The following is a 9,003-nucleotide window of genomic DNA, read 5'->3' on the forward strand; positions in this document are numbered from 1 at the left end:
CTCTCTCTCTCCATTGCTCACTGCACTCGACCGTCTATATGTTGATGCTCCCCCCTCTTCGCACATATTACTATTTAACAATATTTCATGCAGGCCTAACTGGTCAGCTTTACCACCTGAAGTGCTCAAGCATCTCGCCTGCCTAGGGACAAGGTACGGTCATGTCCGGTATCGCGCAGTGTGCAAGCAGTGGAGGAACGCCCTCCCACCCCTAGGGGACGTCAATGACAACTTCCCTACCGATCCATGTGTGATTTGGGGCTAGCTGGCTAACTAGAACATATGTATTGGAAATCTGTATCTTTTTATGTTCTGTTGTTTCATTCCTTTCACCTTAAGTAGTGGGCAGAGTACTCTGCATGACTTGCATTGTATGAAGTAGCTGGTACTTGGTAGTGCTATGTTCTACCTTATACAAAAAGAAACTGAAAGTGTGTGTGCATTTATTGTATTTCTAAATTTCTTATCAATGTAATCGCTTGTATGCATATACTGGGATTGACTTGGGAGGGATTTTCGCAACCTAGGTATGTGCATCTGATTGCTTGCAGTAATCAAAACACATATTTGCATGTTATTACAAATTATGATAAATTTGTTGACACATTACAAAGGCATCCTTTCTTATTTATATCCTAGATCTTGTTATTAGTATCCAAAGAACGACATGCGAAAAATTGCTGAATCGATGAAATTCAACAACAATGCAATTTGATGCATGGTACTAGAAAACACACTTTTTAGAACCTACAATTTTTATATAAACTTGACAATGAATACATTTAATTTTTTGGATTATAGATCCACAAAACTACAAAGTAACTCCTATAAGTAAGAATTTCAATGAAATTTCTGAGAAATATCTTCTTCTTGGTATAATCTTTGCCACACAAAATAATTAATGACAAGCCTTCAGTGAAGTGAATGCAATCAAATAGGAGTAGTGATGCTGCCAGTCTAGATCTACACGAACTTGACTACCTTTGTAGATTTTAGAAACCCTCTTTATTCGCACATCTAAAAGTATGGGAAGTCGTAAACATTGAAAGTACTTGAGCCAGGATGACCCAATAGAGGTGCAGGTCGTCGAACCACAAGAGATTCAACAGAACACCAAAGGACTCAAAAGTCACAAAGGATTAAAACAATAAATTAAACAACAAAGACACATTAACATGGATTCACCCGGTCAATAGGAGCAGTGACGCTGCCAGTCTAGATCTACACGAACTTGACTACCTTTGTAGATTTTAGAAACCCTCTTTATTCGCTCATCTAAAAGTATGGGAAGCTTGAGAGTACTTGAGCCAGGATGACCCAATAGAGGTGCAGGTCGTCGAACCACAAGAGATACAACAGAACACCAAAGGACTCAAAAGTCACAAAAGATTAAAACAATAAATTAAACAAGAAAAACACGTTAACACAGATTCACCCGGTCTGTAGGAACGAATCAACAAGGACATAAACCTAAAATCCGCATGGTTGGACACACAAAATCTGTAGAGAAACAAATTATAGTTTCATGACCGTTCAATAAGATGCTGCTCCAACAGGAGAAGAACTTCAGTACCTTTATTCTCAATGACATCGCATGCCTAGCCAAGACGTTTCTGATGAAAACAGTAAAGATCACTCTAACAAAACAATTGAATCTGCCTAAACTTCGGAACATTGCGGCTGGAGGAGAGGGGAACTAGCAATGTTGCATGAGCATGATGAAAAGGAATGTAAGCACACAAAACATCTGGTAGGTGAAAAGTCAAGGACAGACCCAGTGCATAGAAGCTCCCACACAAGGTGGGGTCTGGGAAGGGATTATAGGAACCTAGTCTTACCCCTGCAAAGTGCAATGCAGAGAGGCTGGTTCGAATCCAGGACCTCTTGGCACAAGTGGGGAGGACTTCACCACTGCGCCAGGCCTGCCCTCTAGGTGAAAAGTCAAGGAAATGCAAGAAAAATGATTAACGAAAGAAATGAACATATGAGAGGAATGGAAGAAATATCATGTAAAGCAAACTTTCAGCTATACCATTCTTTTTTGTATAGAAGTGTTCCCATGTACATGTAGCCTAGTAACCAACAAAAGCGAGGAGAGAATGTGATATGAAAGTTAATTTCCTTTCTTAAGAGCAAAACCAAATTTTGTTCACCAAAAGCCGCATGAACTGGGATACAATGTAAGTCATGGGGTTGGCCAAACAAGAGTGGTGCCCTGGACCTAAAGAGAGAGCACTTGGGTAAGCAATGTGCCTCTTGATATTTAATTTCCTGTTCGATGCGATGCCTTGAATCGCACAAAGAACAACCAAAACGGGCATCCCATTTAGCTGTACAGTAGTTCTCCGATTTTGGGAGCCTTCATGATGGTTTTTGTCTGCTTTTTACGGGGGTAACTAACCAAGGGGACCTCTCAAGGGTCAGTTTTAGTAGGTTGAGAGCGTGTCAAGTGGCACTCTCTCGGCCACCGCCACGTGTTGTGTGTTGGGTGCTTCCATGGGATTATTTTATGTACGCTTTTTCGGGTTAGAGAGAAAAATAAAAAAAGTGCGAAAGAGCGTGTGTTTTTTTCTTCCGTAAGAGGCACAGATTGGTTTCTCATGGTGGCACAAATTTGCTGCCCGCGGTGGCACGGATTTGCTTTCTTGAGCCTCTCGAAAAGGAGAAAAACACTTTTTTTTTCTTTCTTGAGATGGATAAATTTGAGGCAAGGGTTTGTTTCCACGATTGTCGGAAAGGAAAAAACGTGTTTTCCTCTTCCGCAGAAGGCACTGATTTTCCTTTTCTGAAGGCACATATTTACTTCCGCGAGAGACACGGCTCATAAAGAAAAAAGTGGGAAAAAATCCGCGCTTCCAGCTCGTGTTTTTCTTTCATTTTTTCATGAAAAAAAAAGATCGCCGAAACCTAATAACATAAGATCTAGTTTTGAAGACCTTGATGTGAGAAAATCATCGGTGAAAATGATTCGGGATTTGGACAAACAGTTTAAGAGATAAAAACGTTTTGAATAAACAAATCTGTAAAAAAAACTCATTGGTTGCGACAAGTGTCGCATATGCATAATTTTGTCAATGTGCATTACTTATCGTAACCTGGAAAGGTGAGAGTGGTCTTAACAAGGTATCTCTAAATTAGTGATTTCGGCTTTTTACTTTTTTTCTGTTGTTTCTTTTTTCTGTTTTCTTTGGGGTTTCTACGCGACGCGCCCCCCATATTAAAGTTGCATAGTTGGGCCATAATTTGCACGTACATGCTTTTTGGGCCATGTTTTAACTAGGTTAAATCGAAACGAGCGTAGGTCACCTCTCGCTATCCTCGAAAAAAAAAATAAGTCACCTCTCGCTAAGCCAGGTACACAATGCGGCGGTCGTCTAGATCGGTGCCGCCGCTTCCCTCCCGTCTCCGGCGCCACGCATCTGCACAGGGAGGCTCCGTCCTGCCGGAAGGATTATCAAGCCGGATCCGGCCGTGGTCGTCGAACCGGCCGCACTTGTGCTCCTGCTTCGGCGGCAACCAGATAGTGCAGAGGCCGCAGCATCTGTACGTGGCGATGGATGACTGGAAGAATGGCTTCTCCCTGCACAAGCTCAGCTTGGACGACCTGCTCGGCTGCCACGCATCCATGGAGCTGCAGCGCCTCCCGGAGCCCGCCCTCCGCCTCAGCTCCCTCATGGTGGGTTCGCGGCCGCGCTTCCATGCCTTGGGCACCAACATCGTCGTCACCAGTCATGTCGACCGCGGCCTCACCCTCGTCTACGACACGGAGACGGCGTCGCTACACACCCAGCAATCTCTCCCGATGGATCTCTTCGGTCCCTACGACGCTGTGCCCGCCGACGGCAAGCTGTACGCCTTCAAATTCAATCCGTGCAGCAACGGTGGCCTGCACTACCTTTGCCAGAGTGAAGAATGTCGTACCTACAAATCCGGCGACGAGGAGGACGTGCCCAACTCTATCACTATCAGGCCGCAGCAGCGGTGGACCTGGAAGAGTGGTCCGCCGCCGCCAGGCGGCACCGAACCATGCTATGTCTCGGGGCGCGCGCTGCATCCAGACGGGCGCTCCATCTTCGTGTCCATGAAAACCGGCTACGGCAAGGAGATGGGCACCTTCTCCCTGGACATGGAGAGCGGCGTGTGGACGTGCCACGGCGACTGGTGCCTTCCGTTCAAGGGCCTTGCGCACTACGACGGCGACCTTGATGCGTGGGTTGGCATTCGCACGGTCGACCACAAGGAGGACTACAGTTTCCACCCGCATCTCTGCTCCTGTGACGTCCCAGCCCTCGTCGGGAACGGTGGCATGTCGGCACCACCACCAGCTTGGAAGGTGGTCGAGGAGAAACTTACGTTCATCGAGGCACCGCTCAAGTCCATGTATCATCGCGTGCTCGTCCCCATGAGGTGCACCGGCGGTGGTGCCAGCGGCACGTTCTGCCTCGTCGAGCTCACGCTGCGCCAGGGTGTCAATAGCTACCGCGGCTCCATAGGTGACGGCGACAGATGGGTGCTCCGTGTGACCATGTTCCACGCCAAGTACAGCAAGAGCGGCGAGCTCGTGACGGTGCCGCTCCAGCCCGGTCGGTCGTACCTCATGTCACGATATCTCACCAATTATCAAATGTCTGCATTCTGGATATGATGAGATCCCACACACCCTACCCTAGAGTAAGTATTAACTAGAAATTCAATACGATCAATTTCTGTAAGAATCAGCAAGTGAAACAAAAGTTTTAAATAGCATGGCTATAGCGGTTTGAGTAGGGTGCGGTTAAATGGTAGTATTCAAGTACAATTGTTCGGTAAAGTTTTAAAACATTGGGCCACGCCATAGCTGCTTGAGCAAGATGCCGCTATTTAAAACTAGGAACAAAACAAGACGTTGTCTAGTTTTCAGTTATCCTCTTCTGTTGTGTGAGATCATTAATTTTGTATCCGGTGAATCCTGCTATTTGCTGGTAGTCTGGCACACAATATATGAAACCTGCGTTTGAAATGATAGAAATTATGATCATATCGAAACGAACAATGTATAATTAACCTGTCTCCTAGAGATAACACATTCCATTGTCATGTCAACAAGGTCACTCATTCTCATTATTTTTCAAGAACACAACTGTTATCTACATTATCTTTGGTGTTCTTCCAGTCAGGGTTCTTGAAGGAGCTTGCTCAATTTCGCAAGTGAATGTCAAATCACATTCATCTTAGGTTCCTTACAACAAAATAACTTTACTTCTATGAAATGGCATCTTATTTCAGGTGCTCAAAAATCATGAAAATAAACAACGAAATGATAGCACTAACCAAGTTATCTTCCAGTAAGATATTTGTGTCATCCGAGTATATGCAGAATAGACTTGCCATCATCGAATAGTCCAATGCTTAAACCCTTTATTGTTCCCAATGGACAACAACATGATCACTGGGATTCAGCTTTTGGGATTCAGCTTTTGTCGGATCAAGATGACTCCATCTCTTTGAACTTGATAGAAAACAGATTCTACTCTTCTGCATCAGCCTACGTTGCACAATTACACAGCGTGCATCCCAAATTTGTTACATCAAGATTTGATCCGCGCACATTGAGCCTGAATGCAAGCTTTTCACTTGGCTCGTTCTTAACGACATAATTCTTACAGCTCACATACTAGTTTGTTCTAAATCAACACATGCCATAGTCTTGTTGACTAGGTCATTTTTCATGTATTTAAGACATTTTGTACCATTTTATTTCATAATGACATAGTTCTTCCTCTTTCTTTTGTTGCGAGTGGAAGGAAATGTCCTGCTTTGCCCGGGAGGTTGGTCTGGCTGCAGCGCCGGAACTGGATCCTAATTCTCTTCGACCTGGAAGGAGCGCATATAGCGGTACTCAAAAGTCACAGATGGCGAAGGTTGGAGTAGGTGTGTTGGTTGCACATGTGTGTCCTTGTCTCTTTAGTGCCGAAATGAAGAAAACAAGGACAATATGACGGTGATTATGTCGTGGTTGAAGATGATGACCTGCTTGGGTTTGGTTGTAAACTACTGTGTGGCGGGATCTTCTTGTAAGGTTCAGGGATGATGACACAGAGCTCCGGTCAGGGCCGGTCCTGAGATTTTAGGGGCCCTGGGCGAAACTATAATCCGGGGCCCTTTGGGACCCTTAGTATAAATGTTTAAATAGTATAACCAACCTATCTCTAAATAAATTTGTATTAAAAAGACAGTCAAGTGCATCCAAGACCAGTGTGCAAATAAAAAAATTAGTCAAGTGCATCAACACTAGCAGATTCTGACGGAGATGAATTAAATATGTGCTCAAGATCACTCACACTGGTACCATCCATGTTGATGTCAACATTGTATTCTGTAGGATCATCAGCCTGATTATTATTTCTTTTTTGACCTGATTAGTACTAGTTTGGTCATCGCAAGAACTATCGCCAACTGATCTGCTTGCATCACTTAAAATATTTACGCGATGATCTTTTCATCTCATCTACCTTCTTCTTCCTTTTTCTTTTAATCACTGCTGGATGGATACTTTCTACCTAAGCCTCACATGATGATGCTGAAATTAAATGGAACAATTAGCTTTCAAAATTAGTGCAAAGCTATCCAGATATAAGATCACTTATAGGAAATCTAGGGCACAGCATAGTATCTTCTATCTAATCTAATCTGGATATAATTTTGTTCTGTGCGCAATGATTCGTGCGCCTCAATGCGACAATTCCTGTTTTGATTTACCGAGATTCAAGAATTCATGATTATGTAAGGAACAGGAAGAACACTAGAACAGTACAGGGAAGGTTTAGACGGCGCGCGGAGACGTAGTCGTCGTCGTACCTGGTGTAGCCGCGTGCCCGAGTAGTTCTTGTTCGTCAGGAAGAGTGGTCCATCCGTCGAAGACGAACAGGCGAAAGAAGGAAGGAGTGATCGGAATCAGGGTGATCCGAACAAATAGGCCACGATCACTGGTTTCCTTTCCACATTCATGTTGCCTGCCTATACACAGGGCCGGTCCTGAGATTTTAGGTGCCCTGGGCGAAACTATAATCCGGGGCCCTTTGGGACCCTTAGTATAAATGTTTAAATAGTATAACCAACCTATCTCTAAATAAATTTGTATTAAAAAGACAGTCAAGTGCATCCAAGACCAGTGTGCAAATAAAAAAATTAGTCAAGTGCATCAACACTAGCAGATTCTGACGGAGATGAATTAAATATGTGCTCAAGATCACTCATACTGATACCATCCATGTTGATAGGGACACCTTATAGGTGTAGGGATACTGACACAGAGGCATGAGTCAATGGCTTTGTATTATTTCATAATTTGAATACAAGCATACTTTTCTCAAAAGAAAAAAGATTTAGAACAGACTAGTTGCGCCGAAGTTTATTGTAGTAAAAAAAAGTTTATCGTAATCAATATTTTTTAAGAATAGTTTATCGTAGTCGGCTTGATCGGATCCATGCTTATTTGTTGGTAACAAGTTTACATAATTTTGACCCATAACTTTCAGGGTACTGACCTGAGATGGACAAAACGAGAAGCAAGTGCTGCTGCTCATATGCTAAAGAAGCTCTAGTTATAGAGTCTGTTGCTCTATCTTTTTATGTAATCCCTGAATTTCAGATTGATGTTTTGCAATCGGATGTAAACTGCCAAAATGAATAAAATGCCTTGATGGTCCTTCAAATTTATTTTTACAGAATTTTGGCCCATTTTTTGTTTTATAATGCAGGATGGCCAAATTAGCCTTCAATTACCAACGACCAGTATATTTTGTGCCCTAAAATATCGGGTGCGTTGGTTTTATTCTGTAGGATGTTTCCGTAAGTGTAGCTAGGCACGTACGTATACAACTAGCAAAAGGCCCGTGCGTTGCAACGGAGAAAAACACCGGTTACTGTGGAAACCCGAGGTGAAGTTTAAATAGGGTTTGAGTTGAAACACGATCGGCTCTAGCTCATGCACCATGGGTTCGGCTCACACGCCTTCGCTCCATCCAAACTCCTCCCCAGCGACGCCTTTCCCTTTCGTGTCAGCTGCACCTCAACTTTTCATGTCAGTCACAGTAGTTTCTTGGCCGGAAATAATTGTCCATAGGTACATAATATTAACATGCCTTTATGCCAGCTCTGAATATATTCAAGGAAGGAACATCTAAGCTTTTATGTTGATTACCTTCAGGTAATACATGAACATATTCCCCTAGCAAAATATAAACAACAGAAAACTCTTATTACAATTTGTCATATATAATATATATAAGAATCACTGTAGCAATAAGATTGATAAAATAGCAGCTTCTCGGAGGAAATAAAAATACACATAACAACTATTGTGAATATATAATGTAATGCAGTATTTTCTAATTCATGGACTTTCCCCTCGCCTTGAGTGATATGCTGTTAGATATATATGGTTTCATTCCTATTTTAACCGTGAATGTTCGTTACCTCAGGTGCGCAGCTCTAAATGTTCGTTACCTCAGGTGCGCAGCTCTAAATGTTCGTTACCTCAGGTGCGCACTGGCAAGCTCCCAAGCTGCCGCACTCCTCCTCTCGCCTGTCGCCGTGAGCACTGGCTGCCGTGCGCGATTGATATCGCGGCCGATGCCTACTGTCGCACTCGTTCCTTCTGTTGCACAGAGATTTTTCGCCGCATCGGGACCCAGCCTGCTTCGGCACAGTCGGCCTCGCCAACTCCTTGCCGCATCCGGGAGGTGTCGGTTATGCCCAACCTCGCGGGGGCTGTATTATTGTGACGGAGGGAGGATGGATATGGGAGTCGGTCCTGCCCGACTGGTGGGAGGCGACGCTCCTTTTACTCGTGCATCATCATGCAATCAATTCAGATCGCGTCCAGATTCAACCACTGTCACGCTCCTGCTCCCAAATCGCCGTCGTCGCTGTGTTGTGCTCCAAGCCAAGCCATCGCTGCTGCCGCTTGACCGCTCTTTCCCTGACAACCCCCTCTTTGTTTATCTCGATCAACCAAACCCC

General features: G+C 44.1%; 1 long non-coding RNA gene across 1 annotated transcript in view; it reads left to right on the forward strand.

The window, feature by feature from the left end:
- LOC119328595 overlaps positions 1 to 522 on the forward strand; it is a 1,253-nt gene extending 731 nt beyond the window's left edge. Inside the window, exon 2 of the long non-coding RNA XR_005159047.1 lies at positions 94 to 522. This is a non-coding gene — a long non-coding RNA (uncharacterized LOC119328595). The remainder of the gene's footprint in view (positions 1 to 93) is intronic.
- Positions 523 to 9,003: the final 8,481 nt, after the last annotated feature.

The sequence above is a fragment of the Triticum dicoccoides genome, chromosome 7A (assembly GCF_002162155.2).
Source record: "Triticum dicoccoides isolate Atlit2015 ecotype Zavitan chromosome 7A, WEW_v2.0, whole genome shotgun sequence".
Lineage (NCBI taxonomy): Eukaryota > Viridiplantae > Streptophyta > Magnoliopsida > Poales > Poaceae > Triticum > Triticum dicoccoides.